This window comes from Narcine bancroftii, chromosome 11 (genome assembly GCF_036971445.1).
Source record: "Narcine bancroftii isolate sNarBan1 chromosome 11, sNarBan1.hap1, whole genome shotgun sequence".
In the NCBI taxonomy this organism is placed as follows: domain Eukaryota; kingdom Metazoa; phylum Chordata; class Chondrichthyes; order Torpediniformes; family Narcinidae; genus Narcine; species Narcine bancroftii.
The window spans coordinates 55,206,588-55,225,932 of NC_091479.1; the positions used below are offsets into that span (position 1 = coordinate 55,206,588).

At 41.7% G+C, this 19,345-nt stretch overlaps 1 long non-coding RNA gene across 1 annotated transcript in view; it reads left to right on the forward strand.

Annotated features, from left to right (window-relative positions):
- The first annotated feature begins 512 nt into the window (after positions 1-512).
- Positions 513-19,345, forward strand: part of LOC138745773 (uncharacterized) — a 38,339-nt gene continuing 19,506 nt past the window's right edge. Inside the window, exons 1-2 of the long non-coding RNA XR_011346502.1 lie at positions 513-557; positions 691-793. This is a non-coding gene — a long non-coding RNA (uncharacterized lncRNA). The remainder of the gene's footprint in view (positions 558-690; positions 794-19,345) is intronic.

Genomic DNA, 19,345 nt, shown 5'->3' on the forward strand with positions numbered 1-19,345 from the left:
GCGAACCCTTTCGCAAGTGGCAACTGACCACTGGCGCATGCGCACAGAAATTAAGATGGCTGCCCCCAGCTAATGGACCCTGAGTCACAAAGTCAATCCTGTGACTGTTCTCGTTTGTCAAATCATTTGATTTTAAAAATAGGCTCTAAGACTTCAGGGCTCCTCGCATGGGGGAAAAACCCCGACTTGCGACCATCGTGGACCCACCCTCTCCCCGACTCGACCATTGTGGGACCTTTGGATTAAACTCCTTTAATTAAAATAATAACTATTCATAAACGCCGACTTGCGACCATTGTGGGGTCTGATTGATCCTTTGGACTACACTATGGTCGCAGGTCGGGGAGGACCTGTCGGGGTCATTGGGTCGCTGAGGAAGGGATGGAAAACCAATCCATTTTTTGCTTCCCAATGCTCATAGAATGTGCCTAATTCCATCCGTTTTTCCTGTTGTAGCATCACATTCTTCATAAAGTTAGATGTTATTTTTTAAAGTTGTGTCACCTGAACAATAATGCTCCAATCCTTCTGATCCTGACGTACCATGTGTTTAAAATGTAATGTTTCTCAGTTACTTGATCGAATGCCTTAAAAATATAGGGACTTTGGTGTTAAAAATACAGAGTAAAGATTTCACCAATCCTTTTGAATTTATGATCTCTGAGATTTCTGGTCATGTTTTCTATTTAGGTTGGTGTATCTTGCAGACCTGTTTGGATGCAGCAAGTAAGAAGTTATCCATTTGTAGCATCCGCTGCGGCAGCGCGACCAAATAAAGAGACATCCACCCAAGGTGAGTGTAAAACAAAGACTGGCTTTACTGGTTTAAATTCCCCACGTGTGCTCACTGGCCCACCCACTTCTGGTGACGTACCCCTGACTTCCAGCATCACTCTCCAGCTGGCTGGCCGCTACGCGGAAGTGAAGGGCATCTCAGCCCGCACATGGTGCAAGGCCCAGGCTCCTTCTCATCTTGGACTGTCCAAGTGTTGCTGTGATTTGGCCTTTTTTGCTTGCCCAGTTGCCTGGTGCGCTACAATCTCAGCGTTGATAAGGGAGAAATTCTTTCAATGTTTTATTCACTTTTATTACAGAATTCTTCCTAGTTTATCTGTGTAACATTGAAAATTATGGGTTTTCATGAACAGGAATCATGATTTTACTCATAATTTGGTGAGCCAATTGATAGGACAGTTTTTGCTAATGCCCCATGGGAAGCAAAATAAAAATGAAGTGACAAAATTAGGAAGGTTTGATGACCCTTCTTTTTAAGCAGTATGTCAGGATGATTTTCATCTTGCTTGCTGAATTAAAATGTGATTTGTCAGTTCTTAATGGCAGCTGCCATTATTGGCATTGCAAGGAGAGATGGGAAATGGGTCAAGTCCTTGGTGGTCCCAGTAATGCAACGTAGAAAGATGTCACGGGGCTGAATGTGGTTTAGGGAGGGAGAGGGTATTAATTTTTAGGAAAAGTATGTGGCCAGCCACCTATCAATATTTTTTTATCAAATAGAAATTCCTGCTGGTAGAAGCCATTTCCTACTTTGAACAGGCCCAATGTCATGATCCAAGCAGATATTGTTAAGAGCCCAAAGGATCCCAAAACCCAGCAGCAAGAGACATTCACCAAGACAAGTGGTTTTTAAAACAGAAGTTATTTTTAATCAAATTTAATCATTAAATTAGAATTAAACTTTAACCTAACTCTATACTTAACAAACCCAAATTAACCCCTTTTTAATTCTAAGTGCACATATTTGTAATGTGTTTAAATTTAAGAAAAGTGATTTGGTTCACAGTTCAATCTTACTTCTCTTTCTTCCAAGTTCTCTGGATGCAGGCAATTCTGCTGTGCACAGAATGGAATGTGTATAAATTTCACCAGGATTTGGTGCTCGAAAGGTAAATGTTTACCGCTCAGGATAGTTCTTGTAGGGTTTTTAGAGAGAGATGTGTTGTTCTAGGATTTCCACAACTGAGGTACCACCATTAGTCACCTCAATGTCTCACTGATGAACTTTGCCCCGTTAGGGTTTTCCAGATGGTAACTTATTTCTGCAAGCTACTACAGAGTTCCATTCCTCTTATTCCAAACAACAGGAGTTCTTTCTTCTGCTTAACCTAGTGTTAGATAAACAAAACCTAGGAGTGACTTTCCTGTAAGCAGCCTGCAGAAAGGTACTTGTAGCCATCCTGGCTCCATTTCCAAACAATGGTCATTCATTTTATGACATCAGTTCGATTAACACCTACTTGTGAATGTGCAGAACATTCACCAGAGATCTTCAATATTTCTTCAGTCTTTCAAATAAGATGTTTTAAAATGTATGTGTGTGTATGTATGTAACCTACTCTAAATCTTACCAAAATACCAAATATTACCAAATTCTCCAAATATATTTATCCATTACAATATCACGTAAGGAGCATTTAAGAGAATCTTAGACAGTCATATATGGGTGAAAGAAAAACAGGGTTGTAGCGGATGCACAGCGCAGTATTACAAACCGCCACCATCAGTTCGCAGACTTACCTGACACATCGCGGGCTAACAGTGCTGGGTACCAAAGTACAGTGAGTGGATCAGATGAAGCCCCTGCCTCAAGGCATGGGGCACTAATGGCTCGTAGCTTTAACCTGCTGGACCTGTGGACCGGAAGGTGTTCACTAATATTCTCATTGATAGGCAGGGAATAAAAGGTCTGTGTATGTCTGCAATAAACCAGTCTTGAGTTGACTAACTTTGTATGTGTTTGCCTTTATTTAGTAGCATCTACCGCAGTAGCCGCTACAGGGTATTATTTTTTTGTTAGAAATATCAAGATCAACACATCGTGGGTCAAAGGGCTTGTACCGTGCCATAATATTCTGTTATTTCTATTATTGCTTGACTTTGAATATCTGTTGTAAGTACTGTGAGACTTCAATAATGTAGCAAATGTGCACAGCAACATTGCAGTCAGGAGTTTGTATCTCCTGGTTGACGAGCTTTTCTCTTTTTTACACAATGCTTTCTAGTTCTCGTCAGTAAGAAAAGAAATATTGTGCATGTTGAATATGTCATTATGTCTAAAATTAACACTGGAAAAGAGTCAGTAACACCAAGGTAAATTGCACCCTTTAGTGGCTGGTGCAGTTTCCTGACGGGCACAAGTTATCACTCGGTGGCGACAGTGATGTGAAAATGTGGGTAAATTATTTTGTATATGATTTATACATGTTAAAATTAGCTGTTGTTTGTTCCAATTTCAGGTAGGTGTGGTTGCAAAGTGGGTAAGGATAGAAAATACTTGGGGATCAAAAACTGGGGCTTGCATTTGATGGTGTGAAAGTCAAAATGGAAACTCAGAATAAGGCTCATCTGATTTAGCAAGCCACTGGCTCTTATACTTCCACCAGAAGTGAATCGAGAATTGAATTTTGAGTCATTTACGGTGGGTAACTTCAAAGTCTGTTGATTGTATGACTAAATTAAGAGCCCTTTTGCCTCTGGCTGTACAGAAAGATTGTTTTGTTTATTAACTAAATCTTTCTGAAAGGGAGAATAGTGTGAAGCGGCTTTCCAACTCGTTGGTGATGAATCTTGCAGTAAGATCTTTCAAATAATTATAGATTCCTAATTCCTCCCAGTCCTCGGGCATTTTCTCCTGCAATCTACATCAGTTACCACCATCCAGGGATTCTCATGAAGGGTAAGTTTCAAATTCACCTCCTCCAACCATGTCCGTGCCCTCTGTGGCAAGAAACCCAATCCAGAGTAAATGACAGATAGGCTGAGCGCCTCCACTTGGATCACAATGGCCATCTTGGCTCATGGTCACAAGATGTTTTAAGTTCCATTCCATTCCCACACTGACCTTTGTCTTCTGCCTCCTCCATTGTCTGGGTGAGGTCAAATACAAAGGAACCATCTCTTATTGAATTTGTGAATCGATGGTATGAATAAGGAATTGTCCAAGTTCATGTAACCAGCCCACACCCCCCCAGGTTTTCTCTCTGTCCTGTTGATCCACTCAGTTCCCCTCATATTTTCCCTTCCAAACCAGATGACTTATAAATGTGGGCAGAAAATGGTAGATGGAGTTTAATCTGGACAAGTGTCTTGCACTTTGAGAAGAGTTGTAGTAGTGTTGCAATGAGGGATCTTGGGGTGCAAGCGCGAGCTCCTTGAAAGTGGCAACAAAAGTGTAGGGTGTTAAAGAAAGTATTCTTCATTGAGCAGGGCATGAAGTATAAATGTGGTTAGACCACATTTCAAGTGTTTTCTGCATTTCTAGTTGCTGCATGACAAAAAGAGTTTATCAGGGGGTTGCTTGGGATAGAGCATTGGTTCTGGGGAGAGGTTGGACAAATTTGGATAGTTTTCTCTGGAACATTGGAAGCTGAGTGATGACCTGGTTGAAATTTATCCAATTATTGTAGTGCTGGAGAAGGTAGATTTCTTCTTCCTCCTCCCCTGTGGGAGATGTAAAAATACTACGATGCCTATATTGAACATGAGAGGGGAAAAGGAGAGAAGTGAGGCAGGTTTTTGCACAGTGCAGTGGGGGTCTGGCCCACGTTGCCAGGATAGTGGTGAAATCACCACGATTTAAGAGGCATTTGGTTGGGCACATGAACAAGAGGGAATAATGGGTGATGTGTATGGACCATGTGCTGACAGATTGGATTATGCTCTGTTGGGTGATGATTCATCTCTTTTCAAGGATTGTTGCCAATGGGCAATAAACTTTTCACAAAGGTCTATCTCCAATGAATGTATTTAGAAAATTTCCATGAGTTAATTCCCTGTAGAAACACCAGTTTATCATTCAAGCTGTGTAGCCACAGCAATAATGCAAAGTTAAAGGCCATCATTACTGGATCCATTTTAATCAGCCTTCACCTTGTACAATGTTCAGTTGAGACAAGAAAATCAAAATGCAACTTTTAACCTCAAGGAAAGATGAGTAATCCTCTGTACCACAGAATTATTGCTGAAAAAATATTTGGAAAATTTTGTGAATTCAGCTTCCAAACAGTTGATGAAGAGGAGCCACAACAACATTTTAAAAAATTAAACCCAGAACATTTATTAGAAGATGTTTATCACAATAAACATGTTCAGGTTCAGTCATGATCGATTCTGGATTGGCATGTGGCAGTAATATAAGGAATGCAGGATAGATATATTCCAAGGAAAAATAAATTAATGATTTGAATTGTGGTTTAAATGGTTTTGTGGCCAAATTTGCGGAGGTCACCAAGATAGGGGACAGAGTAGGAAATGTAGAAACCGTAAAGTTGCAGAAGGATATTGAAAGATTAGGAAACTGGGCAAAATGATGGCAGATGAGATTTAACACCGAGAAATGTACAGTTGTACATTTTGGCAGTGGAAATAAACAGGAAGCATACTATTTGGATGGGATGAAAATTCAGACCTTGGATGTGCAAAGGGACCTGGGTGTCCTTGTGCAAGGAAAACTAAAAGTTAATGACCAGGTGAAATTGGTAATGAAGAAAGCGAATGCTATGTTGGCATTCATTTCAAGATGAATAGTGTACAAGGGAAAAGAGATGTTAATGAGGCTCTATGGGGCACTGGTGAGCCTCCTTTTGAGTACTGGGTGCAGTTTTGGGCCCCCTATCTGAGAAAGGATGTGATGTTGTTGGACAGGGTTCAGAGGAGAATGATGAGGATGATTCCCAGAATACAAAATATAATGTACGAGGAGTGTTTGACAGCTCTTGGATTGTATTCATTGGGGTATCGGAAATTAAAAAAGAAAGCTCATGGAGACATTTTGTATTTTGAAAGGTTTAGATAGGGTGGATGCGGGTAAGATGTTTCCCTTGGTGGGTGAGTTGAGGACAAGAAAATTAGAGGTTATCCATCCAAAACAGAGATTGGGAAGAACTTCTTTCGCCAGAGTGTCATGGAGCTGTGGAACTTATTGCCTCATACAGCAGTGGATGCCAGATCACTGGGAGTGTTTAAACAAGAAATAGACAAATATCTCGTTAGTGAGGGCATGAAGGGATATGCGGAAAAGGCTGGAAATTGGAAGGAGTGTAGAGTAGCTCAGTGTGTATTTACGGAGCAGATTCAATGGGCCTGGTGGCCTGGTTCTGTTCTTTTGTCTTGGGATCTTGTTCTCATTTGAGAGAGATTATCGAAGGCAACTGAGAAAAATGGAAACAATTTGAGGCAATTGTTGGAGTAGGTTATTTGTTTGCCATCTCTATGTAAAACTCCAAAATTATCTGTCACTTTGGATCAGTGCTGGTCCCTCCAATCCCTGAGGAACATAGTTTTTCTAATTTGTCATGTGTTCTTTCAGCTACAAATTATTCTCTTTTTCAAACATGGCCACAGGTTACTCGTGCTTCATTTCTGTCTTACAATCTTTTTGGGTGGTTTTTCAGTTGTAAATGTGGAAAATTCCATTTTGGGAGTGGATTTCTTGTCACATTTTTCCGTGATGTATTTGAAAAAACGTTGTTGTGTGGACTGCAGGTCTTGAATGCAACTGAGCTGCATTTGTTGTCCTTCCAATGCCATCTGCTGCCTGACAAGCCTTCAACCTGATTCCTGCCCTTTCTAAGCCTTACGCAAGTGTTTTCCTCGCCTCGTGACCCCATCGTAACGGTGTACAGACATGCAATAAGCCACCATATAAAGGCAGGGTCTGAGACGCAGGTCGTAATGCCCCCAGATTATCTTAAAATCGCAAGATTGGATTGGCAAGAGTTGGGTGTCGTCCACAGATCTGACAGCTGCTGGGCTTCATGGTTGCATATGGTTCTGAAAAATACTAGGGATTGGCGGCCTTGTAGAGATGATCGTTCCCTGAACAATTCCACCGTGCCTGACTGATACAATATTCCAAATTGACAAGACTTCTCAGCCAACCTCCACGACAAATATGCATTTGCTAAAATAGATCTAGTACATGCTTACTATTAGATTCCATTTGACTCTTCGGATGTCACGAAGACAGCAGTGATGGTCCCGTTCGGCATGTTTGAGTTTCTGAGAATACCATTCGGTCTATGGAATGCAGCTTAGACATTCCAGTGGTTCATGGACCACGAACTCACTGGCCTTGTGTTTTTTTTGGTGCTTGTGTTGATCGAGGAGATTCTGGTTGTAAGTGTGGATGAAGAGAAGCACAAGAGCCACCTTATCTCATTGTTTCCGAGGCTTGAGGAATGTGGCATCGTGATCAATCCCAGGAAAGTGTTTCTGGAGCTGCTGTTCTTGTATTTTTGGGACGTAGAGTTATGGAACATGGTATTTTGGCTGATGAATGAGAAGTGTGTGAATTTTGAGAATTTCATCCCCCCATTAAGGTTGGCCAATTGTGATGGTTTTTAGGTATGAGGAATTTTTATCGCTGTTCCCTGGTGAATGCCACAGCATCTCTATTACCTCTTGCTGAACGACTCAAAGGATCTGATGTCTGCTTCAAAAAGACCTTAACTTTGTGTATGCTTTCCATGATGTGAACACTTTTCTTGTAAATGTCACTAAGCTTGTACATCAAATGCCTAAGGCCTTAGTCTCTTACAACAGATGCATCTGTCAGTGCTGTGGGAGCAGTGTTCGAACAGCTAGTCTGTGGGCAATTGGAACCTTTGATGTTTTTTTTCAGCCAAGCGGTCACCGGTTCAGGCAAAGTATAGTACATTTGGGCAAGAACTCTTAGCTATCTATCTCGCAGTGAAACATTTCTGTTTTAAAAAATATATATTTATAGTTTTGTATACAGTTCAATATAATAATAGAATCGTATCCAAATGATACGTTCAATGATCAAAATAGAATAATAAAATAAATGTTGTACTGTACATAAAAGTGAGAAGAGAAAAAAAGTATAAAAGAAAAAAATACAGACCTAGGTGCAAAGCTCCTGTGATTACTATTCCCTCCCAAAAGGAAAGGCAGGATATTAATAAAATAGTAGAATTAAACCAACATGATAAGGTTCAACCATTAAGATGAAAGAAAAGTGGTGGTGGGGTGGAGAAGTGAATACATTAGATATCTAAACCCATATCTAAATATGGTTTCCATATTTTGAAGTAGGTATCATACCCAGTTCTAATATTATAAGTCACCTTTGCTAAGGAAATACAATTTTGCATTTCCCCACAATCAATTTTAAGATGGGATTCAGATCTAAAACATGAATTTGAAAAATTAGGAATAAATTAATAGATGTGCCATTAAATATAATTGATGAATAAGTTATTATTACCTAATCTATCAAAAACATTAAGTACTGTCCCAACAAATGTCAGACCAGCAAAAAGGGTCAATTTCAGTTCCCAAATCCAATTCCCATCTTTCTTTTGATTTATTCAAGTCTGGATTTGGAGATTCCTCTTGAAGTAGAAGATACAATTTGGAAATGTTTCTTTGTAATTCCCTCATGAATCCCAATTTCTAATCCAATATTTCAGCTTTTTTATTGGAAGGTCATCCTTTGACCATTTGTACAGACCACCAGCCTCTTATGCATACTGTATCTCTACTTGCCAAGGGAGATTCAGCACTTGCACTTCATCCTTCAATTTTCATCGGACACACGTGACATCTGAGAGAAAGCGAATTGGTGCCCAATCCAGGTGCGACATTACATACAACTACTGACATCAATTTCAATGCCATGGCTCATGTACGGTGCACTGATCCCGATTTCATCCGGTGTAACCAGATCAACTCTGGTCTCCATCTTCAAGATGTGACCCTGGATGAATCGGCTGAAATGTTGGTCTGACTTTTTTTCCCCCAACAGGAAGGACTAGGCTATTTGTGTGGGCAGCTATGAGGCAGGAGATTTTCCCTTCACAATCTATCTATTCCTGGCGGAACAGCATCAATCAAACTGGTTAAGGAACATCTTACCTGGGTTCATTTAAAACAGAATGTTGGATTATGGGCAAGGACTTGTTTGCTGGGTCAATGCCCTAAAGTCTCCAGGCACATGAAATTCAAGCTGGGGGATTTTGTTGTTTTGGATTCCCATTTCCAGCATATGCACCTTGTGGCTTGAAAGGTCCACTTCTGCCATCTCGGCAATGTACTTTTCTGCTCACGTGTGAGGACAGGACTACCAGGTGGAAGGATGAAATTCCTATCATCGGCATCTCTGCAGAGACAATTGATGGGACTTTTGTGGATCATTGGATTCCATCATTTGGTGTTCTGGGCACTATTACAACAGATCGAGGGTCTCAGTTCGAGTCAGCATTGGTCTGAGCTCTCACTGATCCTTTGGGCACTACCTGAATTATGGCTAAGCATTTCAGGGCCAACAGCTTCTTTGAGCATTTTCCTTGACGATCGAAAGCACCATTGACAGCAGGTGGCAAATCATCGACATGGAGCGAACGTTTGCCCATGGTTCTCCTTTGTGTGACTACAGCTCTTAGGGCAGATCATGGATGTTTAGTGGTAGAGCTAGTCTATGACTGTATGCTGACCTTGCCAGGTGAGTTTGTGAATCTGAGTCCAGACACAGTGCTCATGAACAGGTCAGTTATCTTGATTTTCTTCGAAAAATGAGATTACTCTGATGTTCTCCTATGTGGCAGCATCATCTGCAGTGGATGTGCCAAATGATTTACAACACTGTACTCGTGTGTTTCTTTGGCATGATGTTGTTCGTAAACCACTCTAGCCCATTTACGATGGTCCTTTCCAGGTCTTATGGCACCATCCATAGTGTTTTGAGATTGACAGGAATGGAAAAGGTAACACTGTTTCCATCAACAGGTTGATGCCAGTGTATTTTGAATGTCCATGTTCTGCATCAGGGCCAGAGGGCCAGTGCGCCAGAGGGCCAGTGCGCCAGAGGGCCAGTGCGCCAGAGGGCCAGTGCGCCAGAGGGCCAGTGCGCCAGAGGGCCAGTGCGCCAGAGGGCCAGTGCGCCAGTGGGCCAGTGCGCCAGAGGGCCGGTGCGCCAGAGGGCCGGTGCGCCAGAGGGCCGGTGCGCCAGAGGGCCGGTGGGCCAGAGGGCCGGTGGGCCAGAGGGCCGGTGGGCCAGAGGGCCGGTGGGCCAGAGGGCCGGTGGGCCAGAGGGCCGGTGGGCCAGAGGGCCGGTGGGCCAGAGGGCCGGTGGGCCAGAGGGCCGGTGGGCCAGAGGGCCGGTGGGCCAGAGGGCCGGTGGGCCAGAGGGCCAGAGGACCAGAGGGCCAGAGGACCAGAGGGCCAGAGGACCAGAGGGCCAGAGGACCAGAGGGCCAGAGGACCAGAGGGCCAGAGGACCAGTGGGCCAGAGGACCAGTGGGCCAGAGGACCAGTGGGCCAGAGGACCAGTGGGCCAGAGGACCAGTGGGCCAGAGGACCAGTGGGCCAGAGGACCAGTGGGCCAGAGGACCAGTGGGCCAGAGGACCAGTGGGCCAGAGGACCAGTGGGCCAGAGGACCAGTGGGCCAGAGGACCAGTGGGCCAGAGGACCAGTGGGCCAGAGGACCAGTGGGCCAGAGGGCCAGTGGGCCAGAGGGCCAGTGGGCCAGAGGGCCAGTGGGCCAGTGGGCCAGTGGGCCAGTGGACCAGTGGGCCAGAGGACCAGTGGGCCAGAGGACCAGTGGGCCAGAGGACCAGTGGGCCAGAGGACCAGTGGGCCAGAGGACCAGTGGGCCAGAGGACCAGTGGGCCAGAGGACCAGTGGGCCAGAGGACCAGTGGGCCAGAGGACCAGTGGGCCAGAGGACCAGTGGGCCAGAGGACCAGTGGGCCAGAGGACCAGTGGGCCAGAGGACCAGTGGGCCAGAGGACCAGTGGGCCAGAGGACCAGTGGGCCAGAGGACCAGTGGGCCAGAGGACCAGTGGGCCAGAGGACCAGTGGGCCAGAGGACCAGTGCGCCAGAGGACCAGTGCGCCAGAGGACCAGTGCGCCAGAGAACCGTTCGTACCCCTGCATCTCCTGTCTTGCAGTATCATACGAGATCAGGCTGAACTGTCAACCATCCAGACCGTTACCCTGGGGACAGTTCCATTCAGTCACCTCCTTGCATGGAGCGGAGGATGGAGGTGGGGGGAGGGGGCTGTCACGGTGATGTATCTGCCTGCTTTGGGAACGGTGCCAGTTGCCGCTGATGATGTCATTGGATCGTCGCACTGGAGGAATAGCCCACGTGCGCAGGTGCGTTAAGCGTCAGTATATGGGTGATGGATCTCAGACGCAGGAGGAGTTGAGAGAGAGGGTCAGGATCACCGTGTGGTACTGAGCTAAGGAGAAGGTCAAAGGGGTTTGGCTGGGTGATGTTTGGGGAGTTGAAGAATGCAATGTTGTGTCTGAGGAGGATAAAGAAGGTCGACTGCATTGTCTTCTGGAGGAAACGAGTGAGGGTACTCTTTAATTGTTTGTAAACGATGGTATATCAGTGCCGTTACAAATCTAACCCTTCCCTACCTCACACTCATTACTCTCTATTATATTTCCATCCATGTATCTTAGTCTTTTGAATGTCCTCATTGTACCAGCCCCCACCTCCACCCGAGCAATGCATCCCAGACCCTCACAGGTCTGTATTTTTAAAAAAAACTTGTTTAGACAATCAAATCAAAAGATGAAAGAAGTTCTATTGCTTCATCTCGTGATCTCATCATCATGTCTTTGCAAATTATGGGCAAATTGAGAGAAAAATGTTTGTCTTAAATGGACACTATGAAGGAGAGGTGGAAGGGTGGATCCCTTATATCTGCTGGTCAAATACTGCGAGCTGCATTGTTACACCTCTTAACAACACATGTTGAAGAATACTGCGGAATGGTAATGATCTAAAATACCCAAACTGGAGAAATAACTTGAGATGAATGCCTTTGGAATGAACTTTGGAAGGCATCATTGGGTTTTCGTGACTTGCTCATGAACCAGAAATTCTCTCACTTGGGTTCTGGCTCCTGAGCCTATTCTCTTGCTTCCATTTCAATGAAGTGGCTACTTTCCCTTCCTGGCTCCCATGCGAGCTCGCTGTGGCTTCTTTTGTACTGACTGTTATTATGTTGTTGCAAAGTACTGTCCATCCAACTTTTCTCAAAATCTGGACTAATCCGTACCAACTCATGAAATATTGATGCTCTCCATTTATTGACTTCCTTGATTTGAGTTTCTTCCTGTCCAACATGGTTCAACAGTGGATGGCAGAATCGCAACTCTGTTGCGCTGCCAGTGATAGGGATGGGGTTCAAATCCTACTCTCTCTGTGAGGAGTTTTTATGTTCTCCATGTGTGTTTGTAGGTTTTCCCTGGGGTGGGGGAGGGGGGTCCAGATTTTTCCCACTGTTCAAAAAGCATGAGCGTGTTGAAGGTGAATTGGGAGGCACAGGTTTGTGGGCCTAAAGGGTCTGTTAGTGTGCTGTAACTAATCTTGAAGTATCACATTGACTCTGATATGTCACTAATGTAAATCTTGGTAGTAATGGTGTGTATGATTCAGCTTTGTCTTGATCTCTGCGGCTATTGGCCTCGCCTCTCATGTGGAACCCTATAACTTGGGTGTTTTGGAATTACCTCGTTGTGAGGAGTATATCTGAATGAATAGCTTCACTAATTACTCACCATGTTCATGTTTAAAGTCCATCTATCCTTGTCTGCCCAGTCTGGACTGGAAAATTGTAAATGTTACTCCACTCTTTAAGAAGGAAGAGAGGCAAAAGACTGTAAATTTTAGACCAATCTTCACATTTAAAAAATCACGTAATTTGTTATCTTTTCCAAATAAATACAAGCTTTCATTTTGCCAACTATTCATATTTAAATCCACATAATTTTTCCAAGTAATCCCAATAAATTCAATTAGAGATTTATCCATTCTTAAATCCATTGTTAAAGTTGTAATATACCCCATTTTAAAAAGCAGTGGATCTAACATTAAAGTAGTCTCCAATAATTCCGTCTTAAACTCTTGAATTTTTATCCTAAAAGACTTACTTTATCACACAACCAGACAGAATTGAAAAAAAAAAGTACCAATTTGAGTCCCACAATTAAAACATAAATCCGAATGACTAAATCCATATCTTTTTAACTTTTCCGGCATTTAATACAACTGATGTAGAAAATTGTAGTTCACCAAATTTAGTCACACTATCTTCACACAGAGTAGTCCATCCTTCTTGGGATAATTCTAAGGATAAATCTTTCTCCCATTTAGGCTTCGATTTATCTAAATCCAGTTTAGCTATTTTTTCTTGCAACAAAGAATACATTTCTGAAATAAATCCCTTTCTGCCCTATTTACAATTAAATTTTTAAATTTAGTTAACTTAGGCATGTTCAATTCCCGCCCAAAACTCTTCACTACTGGAGCATGTACTTGAAAATATGCAAGCAAAGAATTTAACAGTACCTCAATTTTTTCATGAAGCCTAACATAGGAAAAAAATATCCCATCTTCAAAACAATCTGCTAACACTTGAACACCTTTCATCTGGCAAATCTTTAAACACTGAGATTATTCATCGAGAAGGAGATGTATTTATCCTGATATGATGGAATTTGTAATGAAACCTTATCTCCAGTTCCTATTGCCAGATTTCTTTTATACCAAGTATCACATAAATGTCATAATACTGGCACATTATTATAATGCAAAAGACGAGGAGTCCATCTAAATATACACTGATGTATAATAAAATGTGAAATCTGTGATAATAACATTTTAGCCCAGTGTGGAGGTTGATTAACATTGAACATCCTATTGATAAATTTTAACTGATAATTAACTAATAATTTAATGAATAATTCTGAAAATGAGGCCATTGTCGTCCCTAATGCATATTGCCATGTTAAGTTTTGCAACAATACTCTAGCCAATGTACCTTTCTATAAAAATATTCTGATTGCTGCATAACTCTTTAAAAATATGTTTGGAAGCGAAGATGGAATTGATTGAAAAAGGTATTGAATATAAGGAAAATTATTATTTTTAATACAATTCACATGTGCCATTCATGTCAAAGGAAGGTTTTTCCATTTGATTAAATCAGCTTTAATTTTATCAATAGAGAAACATAGTTCAACTTACACAAATGTTGATAATCCACATCAACCATTACCTCTAAATATTTAAGTTTCATTTTTCATCTAAGCTGTGTAATCTGTTTACAAGCAGGATAATCTTCCTCTGTAATTGGTAATATCTTCCTCTTATCCCGATTAACCTTATAACCAGACATTTCTCCATATTGTACCAAACAGGTTTGCAGATGTCATAACGATTACTGAGGATTTGTTAAATATATTGGTACAAAGGAACCTTATATTCTCTTCCTTTATTTTAATCCCACTAATTTTATCATTTTGTCTTTATAGCTTGGGCTAGCGGTTCTATCACCAATGGTGACAAAGGACAACCTTGCCAAGTGGAGCGTGTTAAATTAAACGTATCTGAAATTTGTCCATTTGTCACCATCCTCACCAAGGGATTTTTATACAAGTCTTTAACCCAACCAGGCAAAAAAGGTCCAAACTTAAATCTTTCAAGTATTTAAATAAAAAGTACCTTTCAACTCGATCAAAGGCTTTTTCTGCATCTAATGCCACTATCATTGATTGATTCAAACAATGTCTTGACACATGAATCAACGTCAACAGTCTAACAATATTTTCAGAAGAAAATCTATTCTTAATAAAACCTGCTTGATCAACATGTATTAAACATGATAAATACTTCACAAGTCTATTAGCCAATACCTTAGCTACTATCTTATAAACTACATTTAATAACGATATTGGTCGATATGAGGCAATTTTCAATGGGGCTCTTCCTTTTTTGCAATAACTAAGTCTAGCTCTAGAAAAGGATTCTGGAAATGCTTTTGCTCTTCTGTAGCTTGTTTAAGAACATCCATCAAAACAGGAGACAAGACTTCATAAAATTCTTTATAAAACCCTCCTGTAAACCCATCTTCTCCAGGTGATATTCAATATCACTTCTTCAATTTCTAAATCACTGAAAGGAACTTCCAATTCTGTCCTATCTTTATCGTCCAAAACCGATAACTCCAAACTACCTAAAAAAAACTCAACACGTTCCTCATCCTGATTTACATCAAAAGGATATAAATTCTGGTAAAATGAGTGAAATTCATCATTCATTTCCTGAGGTTTAAAAGTAACTCTTATATTATTTCTTATCGCATTTATTGTCCTTGATGCCTGTTCAGTCTTTAATTGCCAAGCAAAACTTTATGCGCTCTTTCCCCTTACTCATAGTAATTCTATTTAGATCATTGTATTAATTTTTCATATTTATATGTTTGCATTATATTATAACAGTTTCAACTGAATCAAAAAAGTCTTTTTATCCACAGTCGAATTTCGTTGGAATTCCTTCTCTCAAATTGTTATTTCCTTCTCCAAATTTTGCCTCTCTGCCAAATGCTGCGTCTTAATTCTTGCAGAATAATTGATTATCAGACCTCTTAAATAAGATTTTGAAGCATCCCACAGAACAAATTTACTTTGTACTGAATATGTATTAATTGACAAATAAGATTGAATATGGTCTTTGATTTAACTTAGAAACTTTGGTTGCTTCAATAACATCCCATTAAACCTTCACCGGTAAGGGGTGTCTACATTATGCAAACCAGAACATGTGCAGGTGCACAATCCTTTATCCAGATCCCTTTGTGGGGCGGGGGGGCACTGTGTTCTGAATTTCAGATTTTTTTGGATTTTGGAAAGCCATATTTAAGCCCACCCAAATTATGCTGCTGTATCCACCCCCACTCCATTCCAGTCACACTGATATTTTTGCTCCACTCCTCACCTGCCTGACTCGCGCTGCCATCTCTCTCCCACTTGCTGATGTTTGGAGCTTTCCGGATTTTAGATGTCTGGAAAAAGGATTGTGTACTTCTACTTAACAATGAGGAATGATCCGATAAAATCCTACTCATATACTCTGCATGTATAAATTTACCCTGTAATTGTGCTGATGTTAAGCAAAAGTCGATTCTCAAAAAAGGATCATGTCTGGGTGAATAAAAAGAAAAGTATTTTTCTGTCAGAATTAACTTACTCCACATTTCCACCAAATTCAAATCTTTCATTGAGTCTAACATCCATTTAGCCATTTTGGTTCTTTGTACAGTTTTTAGAAATTTATCCAACACACAATTAAAATCCCCACCAACCAAAATATTTTCATTAGCTTGACCCAGATTCAAAAAAGTTTCAGAAATAGCATCTTCGTCATTTTCATTGGGTGGATAAACATTCATCAAAGTCCATGCTTCAGCAAAAATTTTACAATTCACCAACAGCTCTCGACCCAATGTGGCAGAGAATGATTCCAACTGAAACGGTATCTTCTTATGAACCAAAGTAGCAACTCACCTCGAGCTTTCGAATTAAATGGAGATGAAAAACATGTCCTACACAATCTCTCATCAATTTCATATGTTCTTTCTCAGACAAATGAGTTTCTTGCAAAAAGGCAACATCAACCTTCATTTTCTTTATATATGCCAATATTCCCTTCCTTTTCATCGGATTATTAAGTCCTTTAACTTTGAAGGTCACAAAATTTAAATGAGCCATAACTTAATTTCCTCTTGAGATTGGCACTTCACAGAGCAATTACATATTTTAAAAAACCTAAACCCCCCCCCTTTCAAACAATAAGAAACCCGTGTAAAAAATGTAAAAATCTACAAGTACAAAAGTCGGACCCCCCTCTGTGGACCAGCTGCAGTTAATAGCACATTTGACAGATGACTTTAGAAGTAGCAGAGTCAATCACCACCCCCCCAACCGAACATTAAAACCCATCAGTCATCCCAGTGATAACACCCACATTGAGCTTGAGCTTCATCTTCAACATCACTCACCAATTCTGATTCCAATTCGTTTCCATGTTCTGTTCCCAATTTTAACCTTGGGCATTTTCCCCATCAATTCCTTCAAATCTGGGAAGGAATTTGCAAAAGATAATGCACCATAAGGACTCTCAAAACATTGAGACTGATCTGGCCCATAATTCACCTTAAATATCGTCGGACACCGAAAAGTAAACTTACACCCTTTCTTCCACAGCACTGCTTTCACCAGATTAAAATCTTTCCATCACTTAATAATCTCCTGACTTAAATCAGGATAAAATAAAACCCTATTGCCTTAAACCATCATTGGGCTTTGATCAAGGCGAGCTTTCTGAACCGCAAGCCGCAATGTAATTTCTCTATCCTGATATCGCAAACATCTTAAAAGAACCGCTCTTGGCATTTGACCCGGAAAAGATTTTCTCCTTCACACCCTATGAACCCTATCTAAAAGGTCTCGACTCCCAACATCTCTGGAATCCATTTCCAGAAATAATTTTACAGGATCTGAACCATCAATATCTTCCGGCAGACCAACTATCTTAATATTAATTCGACAACTTTGATTTTCTAACGAATCAATGTTTTTTAACAAATCTCTCTTCTGGACATCCTAGCCTGTAAACAACTCCTCAATATGATCTATGCTCTCCGCATAATGGTCCCCACAGTCCTTACAGTCAATAAAAATGTCTTCGATCTTCTTAAATTGATCTTGTCTAGTGTCCACTGCTGTTAAACTCTTATTAATATCAACTTGAATAAATGTAATTTATTCACACATACCAGCCATTATTTCCTTTATAGCAGCAAATTGATCATTTAAAGTTTCAAAATATTAGGTCATAGAAGACATCATCTTTTCATTTGGTTGGATCAGTTCTGTAGACATGAAGTTGACTTCCATCCCTGTTGCAGGTGCCTTAAAGACTGGGGAAGGTGTCTGTGGTTAAACAACAGCTTTCATTGGAGATGGAGATGTTGTTAAAGCCTAAGGCCTTCCTTCAGTAAGTCCAACTGCAGCAAATAGTCATTCGTGCTCTTCTTCTTCTCGAATTTCTGAGTTGTCCTCCTCCACCTCATACCTGGCTGCCCTACTGTGGATTTCCTGCATGTGAGAACATCCATCCATGCTGAGAAGCTCAGTAGCACCAGATGAACATCTTCAGATGGGCCGCTGCATACAGTCATTCGCCTTCCCGCGAACACGCGCGCACATTCGGGCACCCACCCCCCTGGTCTCCTTAGTCAAGCCAGGCTTGGGTCGGATTCCACGCTCACTCTCCTGGCCCACCCCCAGGCCAAAGATCTTGGCGATATCTTGCGTCTCTGGAGGCGCAGAGGATGCAGACGTTTCTTCCAGCTTCTCTTGGGTTCCACATTGAGGATTTGGATCTATCTCTAACTGCTCCTGAGTTTCCTTCTGGAAGGTCGGCCTTGCTTCTTCTGCACTTTTCACAGGTTGAAAACCTAGGTTTTTTTCTAAGTTGCTGGTAATGAAATGGTATTGTATTAACTGACCAGTATCGGCATGGGCTGGCCACCCTCCTGATGACATCCTCTCCGAGACTCCTCCCTGGACTCCTCCCCAGTGACCCAGGCCATAAAGGTCGAGCAACGTCTTCCATCCCTTCACTTACCTAGCTTGCACGCGGGCCTGCAGTCTTGTGTGTAATAAAGCCTATCGCTCCCCTTAGTCTTTGTCTTTTTGATTATTAGGGCAACTGTCAGTGCCCAACACTGCTGTTTTCCTTTCTTCATTTCCAGAATCCTACAGTAGTAAATTAATGTTCAAAACATTGATAAAGTCAAATAATTCACTACAGTTCGAGTATTGAATAGTTCAGTCAGGGAGAGGTGTCTTCTCACGTCATTTTCCGATGCCATCTTTCCACGACCCCCCCCTCCCAACCTCCCCTCAGCTGACTCCTTGAACACCATCCAATCCATGAACTCTAGGCAGCTCTGCAGCTGGCTTCCCTCACGTGACCACCTTTTGGTTGTCCTGATCTCGTAAGTGTTGTGAGCAATTTTAGGCCCCATTTCTAAGAGAGGATGTGATGGTCCAGAGATGGTTTAAAAGAATGACCCTGGGGATGAGAGGAATAATTTGATGGTTCTGGGCCAGTACTCGCCCGAGTTTAGAAGGATGAGGCAGGACCTCATTGAAATCTGATGAATAGTGAAAGGGCTGGATAGAGTGAATTTTGCCAGTACTGGGAGAGTGTAGGACCAGTGGGCACAACCTCAGAATAAAAGGATGTCTGCTTAAGACGGAGATGGAGAATCATTTTCATCTCGAGCAGTGATTTTCAAACTCCTCCTCCACACCCCCACCCCCTGGATCATATTCCACTTAATCCTTGTGCCAGAAGAGCTCTGTAGTAAGGAATTACTTAAGGTGGAATGTGATTGGAAAGAAAAAGTTTGAAAACCACTGTTTTAATTGTACGTCATTGACTTATTCTGTGTGTGGTTTCATAACTCTAGAGGAAATGGACCAATGACAATTTTTCTCA